The sequence below is a fragment of the Triturus cristatus genome, chromosome 7 (assembly GCF_964204655.1).
Source record: "Triturus cristatus chromosome 7, aTriCri1.1, whole genome shotgun sequence".
Classification (NCBI taxonomy): domain Eukaryota; kingdom Metazoa; phylum Chordata; class Amphibia; order Caudata; family Salamandridae; genus Triturus; species Triturus cristatus.
The window spans coordinates 1,008,209,252-1,008,227,092 of record NC_140590.1 but is presented as its reverse complement, the minus strand read 5'-3'; positions in this window follow the sequence as shown (position 1 = coordinate 1,008,227,092).

The following is a 17,841-nucleotide window of genomic DNA, read 5'->3' as shown; positions in this document are numbered from 1 at the left end:
TTGTTTGCTTGTGCGTTGACGCGATGCACGAGCTTTGTCTTTCCCCATGTAGGAGCACAGTGGGGGGTCACACTGGGTACAGTCAGTGGTCTCCTTGTAGACTGAATCTGGTGGGCACAGCCCCAAGACCCTGGAGGGTCCTGGGCGTGGGGCCACTCCAGGAGCTATCCGGTGCCTCCCAGCACCCGAATACCAGGGTGTTGCGACACATCTTTGTGTGTGTCGGGGAGATGGGGACCACACATCCAAGGGGTCCTGCACCGACCCGTGCAGGAAACCAACTCCACCGGTCCCGCAGATGCCGTGCCGTCACCGGGCATCACCAGCCGCCTCCCCAGGCCTCCAGGACACCGGATGATGGATGTCAGTTGGCGAGCGTGGTAGGCAGGACCAGAGCACCGAAGACTAGAGTGGATCCTCCTGTGAGGCTCGGGACCATTGGGCCTTGAAACAATCTGGCGTCCCAGCGCTCCACCCATTCATGTGGCATGGACTCTCCAGTCCCCCAGGTGTTGTCTCTCTGCCACGCCTCACTAGAGCAGTCCGCCGTGGACCGCCACCAAGTCACCACCGGAGGGGGCCCACTCAAGGGGGCCACTGCACCAATCCATGCAGCGAGCACTCCACAAGCCGAGCAGAGGTAAGGACCTCCGATATACCAAAGGTCCCCTGCGGCAGCAATCCCCGACAATCCAAGCAGAGCCCACTGGCCAGACAGGCAGTAGGGCGGGCCGACACCTCTGCATCCCTCTCTCGAGCGCAGCATGGACCCACTGGTCCTCCTCGAGTCAGACCCTCTCTTTGCTCTCGTGGGGGGCCCACTCATGGGGTATTGCACTGACCGGTGCAGCGAAGATACCTCTGGTAGTGACAAAGTGGGTCCCCAATGCATCAATGGGCTCCAGGGGCAAAGCACATTGCCGCCACAAGCGGGCCCTCAGACCCCAGGAGCGCCGCCTCCTCACCAGGCCCCAGGTCATGCCTCACCCCCGAGCTTAGCGCTGATTCCTCGGCCTCACTGTCACCAGGGGCCTTTTACTGCTTGCCCATCTGGGGAGGAGCGCTGCAGGCCGTGGCAGCGGTTCAGGGTCGTGGAGGGGAGGCTCGAGAGGGCCTCGTCTGGTAGAGCACTGCACCGATCCGTGCAGCAGGGACTTCCCTGGTCAACTCCGCAAATGCCCTCCAGAGCGCCTCCTAGCTCTAACGTTGGGGGCTCACCGATTCTCAGCAAGGGCCTGGGAAATGGTGCCTGTCCACACCTTATCCAGACACCGTGGACAGAAACTTCAAACACCGGTGATCTGCCTGCTTCAGGAGGGCCTCTGGGCGCTCCCAGCCATGTCCCGATCCCCGACTTCGTGCCTCATGAACTGCTCGGTGTCTCGGAAGCACAGCAGCTGCCCAGAGCCTCGGGAGTCATTGGAGCCGCCTTCCGGTCTGGCAACATCACGGATGGGAGCTCTGCGGCAGCCGCTGGTCAGGATGAAGTTAGGATTGGGCTTGTTGCGATGGAGCTCAGGCTTCAAGCAACCACCTTGATAGCCGCCTTGGCCACGTTCCTCTTTGTTTTAACTTTAATTCACACTATGTACACTCTTCGTAAGACTTCCCTAACTCCTACTGTGTAATCCCTACTTTTGTTCTTCTTTCACTCGAACCTAGGTATTCTTCTTTAAGCAACAATACAAAGTTCACTCATCATCTCTGATGTTGTGAGGACTAAGTTTATTAATGAGCATCACCAATAGCATTTCTCCCAGTTCAGCAACTTGCTCAGGAACTCCTCCGAATTCAAATGAGGAAATTCAGTTTCATTTAACATTAAGTTTTTTAAACCGCTCAGACTTGTTGGGTACGGAAGGGCAAATGTAAGAATGTTCAAGCTAGTCTCCGAAATTCTCAACAGAACCTCTACTATTAGTCCAGAACTCGCATTCCTTTCTCTCATTGTTATTAGTAACAGGATAGGTCCACTCAGGAGAAGAGTACCTCCGACAGGGCACCATCAGTCTTTTAGATTTTGGAGACTTGACCCTTCATCTTCGTCTTTGCTCCACTCCGATTCACCAGAGGCTTCCGATATGGGTGCAGGTGCTGTCTCCCGCTGTCTGGTCCCCCACAGCTTGACTTGCCTTTCGGCCACTGCTGACATCTCTTCTAGAAGAGGTGCTGTTTCTTGTGAAAGGGGACACGGCGATCTATGATTGTGGGACGCATGCACCGAGGTTGGAAGACCAACACACTTCACAGCTGTCACAATGACCAAGATCACCTGGTACGGACCAAACCAACGAGGCTCAAGATAGCTTTTCCTCATGTGTTTCTTCACCACTACCCAGTCTCCTGGACTATGTCCATGGCACTGCTCCTGATGTGGCAGTGTGGAAACTGCTTCAACCTGATGAGACACAGAATTAATCCTTTACAGTAATCGAGCACCAAATTATCTGTGATTTTACTAATAAATTAGCAGGCACAGCAGGCTGTCTCATAGCCTGTCTCATGATGATCTCATGGGGCGAGAGTCCTGTTCTCTGATCTGGGACACTGCGAAGACTCATCAGCACAAGAGGCAAAGCATCAGGCCATTTCAAAGATGTTGAGGCACACACTTTAGCAATTATAGATTTTAAAGGTCCCTTGACTCGCTCCACGATACCTGAAGCTTCTGGTTGATAACTGCAATGCAATCTCTGCTCCACTTGTAACACTCCACATAGCATTCTCAAGACCTTATTATTAAAATGAGGGGCATATTTACATGCCTCTATGGCCACCACAACGTCACTTTTAGTGACGCTGTGATGGTGATAAGAGCTTTGCCTTATTTACAAGGCAGAGGTAAGCTACTTAACGTGGCTTAACGCTGCCTTGTTAATAAGGCACCCTTTCACACTATTTAGCATGAAAGGGGGGGGAAATGGGTGTTGCGGTAGGCGTTCCACTGCAACAGCCATTGCTTTTGATGCTGCCTCCTAATTACAAGAGCAGCGTAAACAGGAGGTAGTGCCAAAATTAAGACCAGGGAAACCCTGGTCTTAAGGTGAAATGAGGAGAAATGCTTTATTTATCCTCGTTTTTGCTGTTTCTTTGTGTCCTGCCTTGTGCAGCACACATAGAAACACGGAATTGCCAATGATTGTTTATTTGTAGGAAGGTCCCCCTTTCTGCACATAAACAATCATTTAAAAAAATTCAGTTTTGCAACTTCTATGAGTGCAGCTTTAAGCAGCATTTAAAGATTGTTTATGTGCTGGAAGGGGGACCTTCCTGGACATTATCAATCTTTCCCTCAACACACTGCTATGGTGAAAGGGTGCCTGCGTTGGCGCTAGGCAGCCTAATTTATCACCAGCGTAGGGGGAAATGCAGGGCTGCACCATATTCTAGTAAATATGCTTGTTGTTATCCTTCTTGGCTTAACAACACGCTTCGCCACTTTCTTGTAAATATGCCCCTGAGTTCCTCAGTCTGACTTCAAAGAGGTTGGGAATACAAATCTTGGAATGAGTTCCCTCAATAACAGCTTAGCTACAGGGAGGCTATCATATCTCCTAGTCGGTTAGGCTTCCACTCAAAGAGAAAAGATGCATACCACCACTAAAATGTACCTCAGCCCATTCCAAAGTCCGATTGCATCCTGTTGAAAGAACCTCCAGTTCTCCCTATATGACTCAGTGTGACAGTAGTTCGCTTTTGCACATACATTTTTTGACAAAAGCACACACCGATAACACAATGCCTCAACTATTGCTCCAAACTTCGGGCTTAACAAAGTCTGCTAAACAGACTCAGCATGGCATCTCTTCCTATATGCATCGAACCATGGTAATACCTCGTCATCGGGGACAACAACTATTAGGCAATATTGGTCTCCTGTATCCTGAAACCCAAATGACATCTTGTTTCTCACAACCTGCTCTTATCCAACTTTGTTGCTCCACAGTAACCTCCGCTTGCAATCTCTTCACTTCCTTCCACGTATGAGCAATTGTCATCAAAAGGTTAAAATTGGTTTAATCTGTTCCCTCATTTGTGTATTTACCATTGAAAGTATATTCAGTGCACAGTAACGTGCGACTTTGTTGGCAGTATGATAGCCAACTGTCACAAAATAACTTCCTTTACAATGAGCAGGACACTTAACAACAGCAACTTGTGGGGGCATTTGTGGGCCTCTAGCAGTTTTCTCATGTTTACTTCTTTGCGGATGGGGGACCCTGATGAGGTCATGAAACCCCTCTGAGACCATAACTGTTCAAACTCATGAACCACACCGAACCCATACTGGCTATCGGTGAATTTTGTCACTTTTAGCTGGTCTGAAAGACAGCATGCTCTGGTAAGGGCAAACAATACTGCCACTTGTGCAGAGAATATTCCTTTAAGTCAGACAGCTTCCACCACTCCTGTAACAGTACAGACAGCAGAGGCAGCTCTCAAATTTCCATCATTGTCCCTGAGAAAAGAGCCATCCACAAACAGGGTGAAATCAGCTTCAGGTAAAGGCTCCTAAGATATGTCGGGACAGGATTTGGTGCATAGTTCAGTAACATTGAGACAGTCATGTTCTACTTAAACTTCATCCGCACCACAATCAGGTAAATTAAGAAATGTAGCAGGATTCAAAATTGTACTTCTTTTCACGGTTATGTTTTCAGCAGCCAAAATAACTTGCTCATGTTTTATGAGCCTGCTTTTGGTCAAACGCTGAGTGCAAGTTCTGGTTAGAAAACTCTCCACTGAATGGGGAACATAAAAAGTCAAATGATGACCCACGACAATGCTTTCACATCTCTTTATGCTGACACCTGTTGCAGCAACGGATCTGAGACATCCGGGCAACGCTGATGCTACTGAATCTAAAATAGCAGCAAAATAGGCCACTGGTCTACGGGCACTTTCATGAGTCTGTGTCAGTTCAGAGAGGGCACAACCTTCTCGATCATTCCATAAGAGCAAACAAACATTGTTGTAACTGGCATTCCTAGTGCACGAGCATGACAGAGGCTTTCTTTCCACTGTAGTAAAGCTTTCAAATAATCGTTGTCCCAAGGCACCGGATCGGACACATCCTTGTGTGTCCGCCACTGTGAAGGACTGGCCATTAGGAAACAGTTGGGTATCCACTGGCAACAGTACCCACCATTCCCAAAAAACATCCTGACTTCTTTTTGCATATGAGGTGGATTCATTTGCATGATTACCGAGTTTTTTTTCTTGGGACACCTTTCTCGCAACCTTCACAATATGATGTTTTAAGCAAATAACTTCTGTCATACAGTACTGCAACTTTATGGGGACACTTTATATCCATTTTCAGCAGCCAGATGGTTCAGTAGTGATACTGTATCAGTTTTCAGGCCTCTCAAGTGTTCTACACATCCAAAGGGTCGTAGATATACTGGCCTAGGACAGAATTGCAGGGCATGGCCAGAGACTCCAGAATCGTTTTCAAGATCTGGTTGAATATGGGAGGACTCTCTGTATACCCTTGAGAAACACGGCACCATGTTAAAACACAATTCCTCAGCTGGAAAGCGAACAATAATTGGCTCTCCTTATGGAGGGGAACGGAGTAAAAAGCCTGGCAAAGATCAATGACAGTGAGCCATTCAGCCTCACATGGAATCTGAAACAATATTACAGATGGATTCGGTACCAAAGAACAACAAGGAACCACTATGTTATTAACCTTTCGGAGATCCTAGTTTATTTATTCATTTATAATCTTATAAAGCGTAACAGCTACCCACATAGGGTTTTCCAGCGCGAATCAAGAAGGTAAGGTGACATAGCCACTGTTTAAAATAACTAAGTCTTCAGCTTTTTCAAAATGCAAGAAGTACACTTTCCTAGAGACTCGGAAAGAGCATTCCACAGTGTGTGGCCCAAAACAGTGAAAGAACGGCCACCTATAAGGGCCAGTCTGAACCTAGGCACAGTACACAGGTCCTGTTTAATTGATCTTAGCATACGTGTGGACACCACCAGCTCCTAAATATAACGAGGACCCAAATTAGCTGTAGCCCAATACATATAGAACAGGGCTTTGAATGGGATGTGCTTAGTGATCGAGAGCAAGTGGAGCTCATGAAAAGGATTTGAAGCAGAAGCATGTTTTTGCAGCCGAAACAGAACTCTGGCTACTGAGTTCTGGACAAGCTGTAGTTGTCAAATCAAAGCCTTATCAGTGCCTACATACAGCACATGGCCATTATCTAGCCTTGATAGAATAAAGGTTTGAATCAGAGTTTTTTGAGCTGGCAAAGGAAGCATCCATATAATCTTTCTCAGCCACTTGAGCACACCGAAGCAGAAGGAGGTGACCTAGGCTACCTGAGGCTTCATAGATAGACTATCGTCCAGCAAAAAGCCCAGGTTTTTGACTTCAGATGAACGATGGGGAGGGCCCCATAAAGAAGCCGGACAATGCTGTGAGATTCCTACCTAGGACCATGCCCTACGTCTTATCTCCATTGAGCTTGAGTAGGTTGTTGATAATCATTAAGGAGATTTGGCTCAAGCCCTGCTTAAAAACAGAGGATCCAGTGTCCTGTGCAAATGACAAAGAAAAGACGACCTGAGTATCATCTGCGTAGGAAAACAGGGTAAGGCCACATCTCTCCACTACATCAGCTAAAGGTGAAATGTAGATATTAAACAACATGGAGCTTAACACTGAACCCTGAGGTATGTCCGAGGTGATAATCGTAGATGCTGACCTCTCATTAGCAGAGGAAACTTGGAACGTCCGATCTTTAAGGAATGCTATAAACCAATTCAGTGCTGTGTTGTCAAGGCCCAGCATCATCAGTATTTCAACTAAAGTAGGGTATGACACAGCGTCAAAGGCCGTGCTGATATTGTGTAAAATAAGCTAGACCATTTCCCCCTCATCTAGAAGTCTTCTAAAATATTCAGTGACGCCTAGGAGGGCAGATTCAGTGCTGTGGCCTGCCCTAAAGCCGGATTGTGAAAAGTGTAAAACATTTTGGGCCTCAACAATTGAAGTAAGCCATGAATTAACATGTTTCTCTAAAATTTGGGAAAAAATTGGCAACAAAGCTATCAGACAGACATTTGACCAGCTCGTGAGGTCAAGATTGTTTTTTGTTTTTGAAGTGGGAAATTATAGAACGCTTCCAACTATGTGGCACCCTTCCTTCTGAAGGAGAGAGGTTAAGAATGTCCAGCACCACCTGCAAAAGCTTCGGGTCTAAGAGGCCAAGCTTATTTGGTGGAAGAAGTACAAAGGGAGAGCCCAATTTTATTGAATGTAAGATGGCCAAGAAGGTCGAGAAATCCCACAAGGGCTAAGACCCTATTTTAGATGTTGAATCCGAAGTGAATAAAATATTATCCTCTGCTTCTTGAATGACATGTGAGATTTCCTTACAAGCAGCAGAATCAGTAAATTGGGTGCTGCCTTCATTATCCTTTGAAAAATGACAATAGATAGCTTTCACTTTTTTTTTAAACTTCTGTTTATTAAAACAACAATGCAATCCATCATTACAGACCATAAATAACAGGCAAGACCAATGTGAGCAATTACGGGAATAGAGAATGTAATCTTACAGAACATTGCATCAGGTCCAGAGAGCGTCCACTTTTTTAAATAAAAAAATGAGCAAGCTCATCACATTGTGACTTATGATAGCAGAGGTGGAAAAGACAATTTGCTCGGGTCCGAGAGTTCTCTGTCCCTATTGAAAATTACCTTAGGACACTTTTGGGCATTGGTAATTTCCTACACAATGTGGTACTTGTCGCTTGGCTTCTGCAAGCTCATAATGGTGAGCTACATGGACTTCCCAGGATCTACTTCAAAATGCCTTGTTCAATCGTTGTTTCAATCACAGGTGTAATTCCAGAGACTATTTCGGGCATCACATTATACTGTAGTGTTCTCGGATATTCTGCATTTGGCTTAACTTGGATATGGACTAGCTCAAACCCTCGGATGAGTCCGATGTCCTTTCCAGAAAAATCCCAAACCATGTTTCTCAGAGATCTAATGGTAAGTCTTCCACTGTCAACATGGGGAACAATGAGACACTCACGTTCTGATTTGCTAGCTTAAAGACAAAGTCCTCATCATTTATTTAGAGTTCTATTCCTTTTGGGGTACTCTAGAGAGTGCAATTTAACGTGCAGAGCAAGTCACATCCTAAAAGTCATACCGGAGTAGAATCACAACCCACAAAATGATAATTATCTTCAGATGTCTCAATCCTTAAAGGTACTTCTTCAGTAAGGGTGTTTGACAACCATAAATTAGCAACTTCTACAACTTGGATTGATTTCCACAAGAGGGGTAGGTGTGGAACCTATGATGTTCTCCCAGTAGAGCGGGTAGCACCAGTGTAAATCAAGAAGGTGACATTGTGACCATCTACATCAGCATCGACGTATGGTCCACTCTGGTCTACCTCTAACACTGCACCAAGCGTACAGTCTTCCTTCCCCCTCAGGAACCATCATAAGGACTGGTCTGACCCAAAATCATTGGAAGTCTCAAGCATCAGGTAATTCTGAGACAAATTCTGATTTCCATTAATTTCCATATTCCATATTACCACCAGCTTGCTGTGGCATCGGAATTTGCGGAACTTGCATTACGGGCACTGTGAAAGAGCAAACTTTGGGGACCTCTGTCTGGACACATTTTGAGACTGCATAGCATTTACCTGAGACTGGACCATTCCTCCATTATTTTCCTGATTTGCTGGAATTAAATGAGGTTCTCACTTCCAATGCCCCACCCTGTTACAATAGTTACATGGGTTTGCCTTTTTCAAAGCGGCAATATCGACTCCAGTCTTAGCAACTATAGGAACAACTCTTCCTCTTACTTTTCCCTGAAATCCTCCACCTTGTTGCACCAGAGTCCCAAGCTGCTGGACTCATGTATTCCCGTCATAAGACTGCCTTGAACTCCTTTGAGCCGCTTTCATCTGTGCTACTATCAACTTCTCTTTCAGCTTTTTGTGCTTATTTTCAATTTCGTCAAAGCAGTACTTTGCATGCCGCAGAATCAATAGACTTGTTCTGCCTACAGATCAGATGCTGTTGTATCATCTTACTAATCTCATGTGTCAATAAAGTCACAAATCTAGGCACAAATTGTCCTATGTCTTTGGACTCAAGGGTATCCATTTCACTATGCTGTTTAAAAGCCTGCAACAGGGGGCGTGGCCAAGATGGCGGCGAGATAGGCTGTGTTCTTCGGAGCTCCTGCCCGCCGTCCGCCGGAAAAAGCGTCTAAGAGCTTCTGCGGGACCTGAAAGCGGCTGCTGGGACTGGGGGAAGGTTGCCTCAGTGACCCTCTGTCCTTGGCTGCGGCGGAGGTCGGCGGTGGGCGTCGATTACCGGTGGCTCGGAGCGGACGGGCTGGGAGGTGACCCGGCCTCCCCCTACTGGCGCTTAGCCGAGGCTTCGACAAGGCGGCGGCCCCAGACGGGACCGCCGAGGCCAGCTCCTCTCACACCGGCATCTATCCAGTGACTGAGTTGCGCGGGTTGCCCGCCTCTCCACCTGCGGGCCGACCCTAACTGCTCTAGAGGTCACGGAGGCCTAGACTGCGGAGGCGGAGTGGAGCCGAATGGCGGCGTGGCCCCTGGAGCCCGCCTGGCGTTCCTGAGCGGCCCGAGTCCTGGGCCTGGTTGGTGCCGGGGCGAAGCCTACCCCCCTTCTGTGCCGGAGACAACCGATCCAACGCTGGAAGCTGCCGCCGCGGCCAGTGAGTGACGCGGCTGGGTCCCCTGGTGTCGGCCCTGGGGGAGGCGATCTACGGTGGCATCGGAGTAGGCCCTGGGACGGACAAGTGTGAGGAGCGCCTCGCTGCGGGGGCCCGGATCCAGCAACCGTGCATCCCGCGGCGGTCCGATGCAGGTTTAAGGGAGCGGTGTGGCCCTCATCCCCCCTTCTTTGATCGGGGCAAAGCAGAGAGCGGGAGCCAGAGGCGCGACATGGAGGAGAGGGCACATTGAGTCTCTGCCGTCCTCACCGGGGTCCGGCGCCGCACGGGGGCACGGCCTAGTCGGATCCCCGGACTAGATTTGGAGGGGCGGCCTACCGCCTTGGCCGGTTGGACCTGGTGAGGTCGGGACTACAGCACACCAGCGGAACAATAGCACGTGGAGACCGGGGACCCAGTGGTGGGCCCTGACGCCTACTGGGAGACTCGGAGGCCCCTGCCCTGTTGCGAACCGACTGGGGGGGAACTGGATGGCCCCCTCGGGCCCAGCTTAGCAGACGGCCGCCTCTCTGGGGGGCGATTGGGCCTGCGCCTACCTGGATCGGACGGCCGGGACTGAGGGTGGAGCCAATGGATAAGCCTGCGGGATAGTGGGTGCGCGGTGGCCCGGCATCGGCCCTCTGGTACTCACAGATCTCTCCCTTCTGTAGCCCGGATGAGTTTACCCCGGTTTGGGAACACGACCTCTTCCCCTGCACTCCCCCTTGGCATTAAATTCTGACCTTCCTGGCCGCACTGGGAGACCGCTAATGCGCTGTTCACGAGCCTGACGCTGCCCTAATAGAGTCAAGATCTTGGCGTCCTTTCGTACTGGGTAGCGGAGCTGACACGCGCCTCCCGGTGCTGGTCTTTTATCGGGGATCTTAAGACTATCCCCTCATCCAGAACGAGAAAACAGAAGCCTTTGAAAGACATTTTTGGATGCGCTCACTCTATTCCCAATCTTGCAGTCGCGACCCCCAAAATGGCAATACTGCAGCAATCTCCTATCACTGGGGATGAACCGATAACCAAAGCATTCTTGGAATCCCTCTTCCAAACCCTCAGAGCTGACCTGCAGACGGTGAAGGCGATCTCACAGCAGAGATAAAGGAGATCCGTAAGGATGTCGACGGCGTGGGGGAACGTGTGGCGACGCTGGAAGATAAGAGCGACACTACAGCGACGGACATAAATACGCTCCAGCAGGAGATACTCTGTTTACAGGATCAGCACCTGGATGTCCAAACCCACCTAGAGGACTTGGAAAACAGGTCACGCAGGCATAACATTCGTATTCAGGGAGTGAAGACATCAGACGACACCAAGGACCTCTTTGCATTTTCAACGGGCCTGTTCTGCCATATCCTCGCGGCTCCGGATGGCGCTGAGATCGTCTTGGACAGGGTGCACAGAGTTGTCCCTCCTCGGGCGACCAACGCCCCCCCAGCAGACATTCTTGTGTGCGTCCAAGATTTTAAAACCAAAGAGGCGATCCTCGCAAAAGCAAGAGCTCTCCACCCTATCTCTTATCAAGGGCACTCTCCGGTACTCTACCAAGATCTGTCTCTGATCGCCCTGCAGCACCGCCGCCAGTTCCGCCCAGTGACTGAACATCTCCGGCAGCAGGGTATCCCGTACTCGTGGAGTCACCCATTCCGACTCATCTTTCGATTCAATGGCAAGCTCCTTCAGTTACGCTCACTTTCTGACTCCTGTCGCCTACTGGGCCTGGCGCTGCCGAGTGGAGAGGACGACCGCCAAAAAACTGACTCGGGGCCCGAGCCCTCTCCATCAGGGTGGCAGCGCCAAGGTGGGCGCCGACGTGTCTGGAAGCCAAACAAACTGGACATAGCAAAGAGCCAGCGGGAAGCACTGGCCTCCGCGACGGACACCCTGGCCAGGGCGAACCCCAGTGCCGAGTGAGCAGCTGATACCCATATCCTTTTGCAACTGGCCCAAGGATCCCAGGCGGGCGGTGGGGGGGGCCGAGACTCCCCCTTGGTCACACTACGGTCCCCACCCTGACGTTCTCCTGGTTATGCCTGGGAGACAGACAATTTTTTGGGATATTGACTTTTCTATTTGTTTCTGCCAGTGTGTTTCTTTCGCTGGCACATTTGTCTTGAAAGGGGTTTTTGGGGTTTCTTTTGGGTATGGGTTCCCTCGTCCACTTTTTTCTGTTGCTCCCTGGAAGCTACCAGACACTAGATTTGACGGCCTGTGTTGTCACCCTCCTTTGTTTAATATAGTCAGCAGCCTACATTGCAAACTGCACTACTCCTGGACTTCTGATGCCATACACCTCTCTTAAAGTCCTCACACTAAATGTGAGAGGGTTGAATAATCCCATCAAATGAAGAGCCGTCTTTCACTACTTAGAGCACTCGAAGGCTGACATATGCCTCTTAAAGGAGACCCACCTTCTTGCTAAAGATCATCATAGATTGAAATCTCGGGCCTTTCCTACGCAACTGTTCTCCTCTACCGCCTCCAAATCAGCTGGGGTAGCTATACGGGTCTCCCGATCCTTTACTGTCAGGGTTTTACAAAAAGGGGCGGAAATTAAGAGCCGATTGCTCACCTATCAGTTCTTATTGGGAGAGGTTACCTTTGTGGTTGGGTCCATATACGCACCTAATGAAGGGCAGATTAAATTCCTCCTCAATGCACTCAATGAGGCCGCCGCAGCCTCGGATCTCCGCCTGTTGCTAGGCGGTGACCTCAATATTGTCTTTGATAACACTTTAGACCGTTCATGCCAGAGAACCAGCCAAGCGGGTGTTCTCACAGCTACAGGGCGGGCCCATCTTCGTGATTTGGGGTTGTCGGATCTATGGCGCCACTTTCATCCGAACAGTCGCAGTTACACCTTCCACTCGGGGCGCACAAAACATACGCACGTTTGGATTACTTCCTTAGCTCCTCATCACTTCAGGCCCATGCATTGAGCACCGAAATTTTAACGGCCTCCCTCTCAGACCACTTCCTGGTCTTAGCCACTTTCCAGCTCCCACCGTCCTTGCAGCCTCTCCGACACTGGCGCCTGCGCGACACGCTGCTACATCACCTCACTGTTATCGAACATCTCCAGAAAGCCATCGCGAACTTCCTTACTTTCAACGCTAACCCGGACACATCTTTAGCGACACAGTGGATGGCACTGAAGGCAGTCATGAGGGGGGAATTTATAGCTATATCTTCTGCCCACAACCGAGAGCGAAGCCGCAAACGGGCGGAACTCACTCAGCGCATCTCGGAGCTCGAACAGCTGCATCAGAGAACTGGCGCTTCCCGGGCCTGGCGTCAGCTTTGCATAGAAAGAAAGCAACTCGCAGCCTTAGACCAGGACAGGGCCGAGTTTGCGGCCCTTAGGCTACATCACTCAAACTATACAGGAGGGGACAGATGCAGCCGCCTTTTGGCGAACAAACTGCGAGAGGCTAGGCAGAAGCAGCGGGTTCACGCACTCTGGATTCCGGGGGGGGGGGGAGTCGGTATCTGACGACGCAGCCATAGCAGAAGCATTCCGAGACTTCTATGCTGACCTTTACACGAGTGAGTCCCTGGAGGCCCAGAATAGTGCCGATTACATAGCTGCAGCTCATATACCCTCTTTAACCCAAGCACAAGCGGATCATCTGGATAGGGCTATCCAGACGGAGGAAGTAATTGCTGCAATCTCACGCCTTAAGCTGGGTAAATCGCCTGGCCCCGACGGCTACAAGGCCGCCTTTTATAAGACGTTTTGCAGCCAAGTGGCCCCACTCCTAACAGGTTTGTTTAACACCTTCAATCACGTCGAAGCTATCCCGGGAGAAATGTTGGAGGCGGCGATAGTTGTTATCCCCAAACCCGTGAAGGACAAGACAGCCTGCAGTGCCTACAGGCCCATATCCCTGTTGAACATAGACATTAAACTGTACACTAGCATTATAGCGACTCGATTAGGGCCATATATGGCCCAACTGGTTGAACCAGATCAAGCGGGCAAACGAGCGTCAATATTAAGCGCATTTTGCACCTGATTGAAAAGGCGTCCCGTACCCAAGGGGAATACATGCTCCTGGCCATTGACGCGGAGAAGGCCTTCGACAGAGTGCATTGGCCTTACCTGGAGATGGTCCTGATGAGTGCTGGTTTTGGGGAGAAGCTGCGCACTAGGATTCTAAATTGCTATTGTTCCCCGATGGCGACAGCTCGGGTCAATGGTTATACCTCCTCCCGCTTTCCCATAGAGAGGGACACTAGGCAGGGATGCCCCCTGTCGCCCCTCCTCTTTGCGCTCTACATGGAGCCTTTGGCTCTCCGAATTCGACGACATCCCCTCATCACCGGGATTAAATTTGGGGGAGACGTTCACACTATTAGTCTCTATGCAGATGATATTTTTCTCTCCCTGTCAGATCCCATAACGACTCTCAGCGCTCTCTTCATCGAACTGCATGGCTTTGCGCGAGGGTCGGGCCTTAAAATCAATTTGGACAAATCCATAGCGCTTAACATTTCACTCTCCTCGCACACTCTTGACCACATCCAGGAGGAGCACTCCATGAGCTGGGCATCTGCTTCGATCCCCTACTTAGGAATTCATCTAGCCCCCACTATCCAGGCCACTGCTGAAGTTAACTATTCTAATCTTCGCTCCCATATACATAAAGAATTAAATAGATGGAAAAATTGCACAATTTCCTGGCTGGGTAGGATTGCAGCCACCAAAATGACTGTCCTCCCACAGATTTTATACCTCTTTCAGACCCTTCCTCTTTGTCCACCCTCGGGTTGGATCCAGGCCCAGGCGGACCTAGCGCGCTTTATTTGGCATGGTCGCAAACCCCGATTCCGACACGCGGTGGCGGTTCTTCCGCCGGAGAGGGGCGGGGTAGGGATGCCTGACCTGTTATGTTATGTTATGTTATGTTAATTTATTTCTTCTATAGCGCTCGGCTACTCCAAGGAGCATCCCGGCGCTTTGATGAAGAACATCAGCAGGCAAAACAGGACACAACAACCACACAGAGGAGACAGAAGAAAAGAATCAGGTTTATTTTAGAAGAAAAAAAGTTTATTTAGTAAAAAGCCACGTTTTAAGCTCCTTTCTAAAGGCAAGGAGACTGGGAGCCTGTCTAAGAGAAAATGGTAATTCATTCCACTCCTTCGGGACTAGGTAGCGGAAGGATCGACCACCCATCCTTGCGCGCCTAATGACCGGGACTGTCATTTTAGATAGAAAAGATGATCTCAAGGCCCTGCCCGGTACATATCGGGAGAGACGTTTCCTTATGTACTTGGGGCCAGAGCCTTGTAGAGCCTTAAAGGCGAAAGTCAGGCACTTAAAAAGAATTATTTTAGCGATCGGCAGCCAGTGTAAAGCTTTCAATAAGGCCGTGGCACCGGCCTGCATCTTTACTTCCACGCTTCTCAGCTTAGATACTTAGTGGAATGGCATCAACCGGAATCGGAGAAACACTGGCCAGGCCACTACAAGGCATTTCCTTTCTCCGTAAACAACATAGACCACCCAATCTCTATGCTTCATACATCACAAGCACTGTTCTGGAATCCTGGGACCGCACTAACACTATCCATCAACTGACCACCTTCCCGTCACCTCTCACACCAATATTTGATAACCCAGAGTTCCACCCCGGTGCGGACGCCCGGACCTTTCGCGTCTGGCGTTCCTCCTCCTGCAGATCCTTGGGTCACCTTTTTGATTTAGATGGCATAATTACATTTCCGCAGCTCAAGGAACACTATGGCCTTCCAGAATCAGAGCGCTTGCCTTATCTGCAAATCAGACATTGGGCACTTCACCCGCAAATTAGACCTCAGACACAGCGCCTTCTGACCCCCTACGAAAAATGGCTGGTAACGCGCACGTCTGATCAGAAAATTATTTCTGACCTTTATAAAATGCTTTTAGCCACCAATACACACACATACAACTCAGGCCGAGCTCGCTGGGAAAGAGACTTAGGCAGATCTCTAAGTCACAAGGAATGGGAAGGCATTTACCATAGGGCGCTGCATTCGGCATATCACATGGGACTCACGGAGACCTTCACCAAGATTGTCACTTATTGGTACTACACGCCGGAGCGCTTGCATCGCTTCGACTCTCGCCAGAGCGCTCTGTGCTGGAGGGGGTGCGGGGAGGTGGGCACCCTAGAACACATTCTCTGGAGTTGTTCCTGTCTACAACCATATTGGTCCCAAATCCTTGATGAAATAGACCTACACTTTGAGACGCAACTCCCATGATTTCCCGCTTATGTCCTCCTGGGCTTACCCAACCCATTGACATATCCGCTTAAATCTCGGAGGGGCCGGCTGATTGCTATTGCCTTAGGCGCAGCGACACAAAACATTCTGATACACTGGCGCTCTGCTCAGCTTCCAACGCACTCTGGTTGGCTTCAGAGACTCTGGCAGGTGCTAGGCATTGAGAAATTAACCCTCACATTAGCCGGTAGAGGGTCTGAATTCCCAGACTTATGGAGGCCCTATCTAACTTTGCTAGTGTCTGAATTCCGCGAGTTGACCTGCCCCCGTTATCTTCGATTACTCCGCCTCCCAGACACACAGATTCCAAAGGGCATTACCCAGAAGAGCCGCAAAAGACGGCGTTGATCTCTGGACGCGGTCTTCCCCCTTTTTTTTTTTTTCTTTCAAGTGGACGAGGGGGGGTGGGGGGTGGGGGGGGGGTGGGGGGTGGGGGGGAGGGAGGGGTTCTGTTGGGTGTTAGTATGTTTTCTTATGTTTCCTTTTCTTCTAATTTCACGGGTCCGCTCCACGCTTATAGCCTTTGATAAAGCTATGTTCGGCGACCTAGTTGCCCAAGATGTACTGTTCTTATGGAGCCAAGGGTCTTGTTTCCTATGATTGTTTGAAATCAATAAACAGATTTAAATCATAAAAGCCTGCAACAATTTTTCATAAAAAGCATGAATCATCTCTTTAGGTTCTTGGGTCGTCCTGTTTACTCATTCAATATCCTGCTGTGGCACCTTTGCCTTTAACCAAGTAATCACCTGCTCGTACTTCTTCATCACTACAGGTGACAGACCATGTGTTACCGGATTTCTTTAAGGCTCACCTTCAGGCCAATCTATAACTATTTTATATGCTGACCATAAATCATTAGGGACCACAATTTCAAACAATGTGTTCAGATCTATCCACAACACCTTAGAGATTTTCACACATCGATCAACCTGCTTGTACCACTCTACAGGTTTCTCTCTCAATCTCTGGAAATCATTTGTAAAGGCTGCAAGATCACCTCTACTCCAAGGTACATGCACATAACCTCCGCTCGGTACATCCCACAAAGGGAAAGCTTTAACACCCATTCCTGTTTCCACCGACGGAGGAGGTTCTCCTATTGTTCTTTGGAAGCCTTTCCTCTCTCCCATTGTCTTCCCATTTTACTAATGTGCCCCAAATTCAAATGTTTAAAATTAATTCTCCATTTTTGTGTCTTCAGTCCTGGTAATTTCAGATTCTCTATATCCTGATCACTAAATGAAAGTCTATGATTTCACTGTAAAGCCTTTATTCATTCTAAATCAATGTCATATCCGCGCAAATTCAGATAATTTCTCACAAGCTTGTCTTGCTTTTCTTGTGGCATCTTTACTCATGAATAACAGTTCATTTTGTCGGTAAGTATCTATTCGATTAAGCTCTAACCTCCCAGTTATAATTTCATCCAACTAGTTTTTCAATGTAACCACATCTATTAGATCTACCTTCACAGCTGATCTTATCGTTCCCTCACTCACCTCTGTACTTCGATTCCTTTTTGAATCATTAATGCTATTTTCCTTAAACCATTGCTTTAAATCCTGAACATCAAATAAATGCTGACTCTCAGAGGCTCCCATTTTGTGCAGTACTATCAATGGGGCATACTATTTTGTGAATTTGGAAGAGTTTCCCAAATGGGGCAATCAATACCTGCTAGTCCAGGAAAAGACCTTATGGGTATAAACCCCTTCTGTAGTATAGAAAAATCTGCACTGGCTGCACATGGTAAGCTCGCATTCATTTGGGACCATCGGGATAAAATGTATTCTCCGATCACCTGTTCCTCT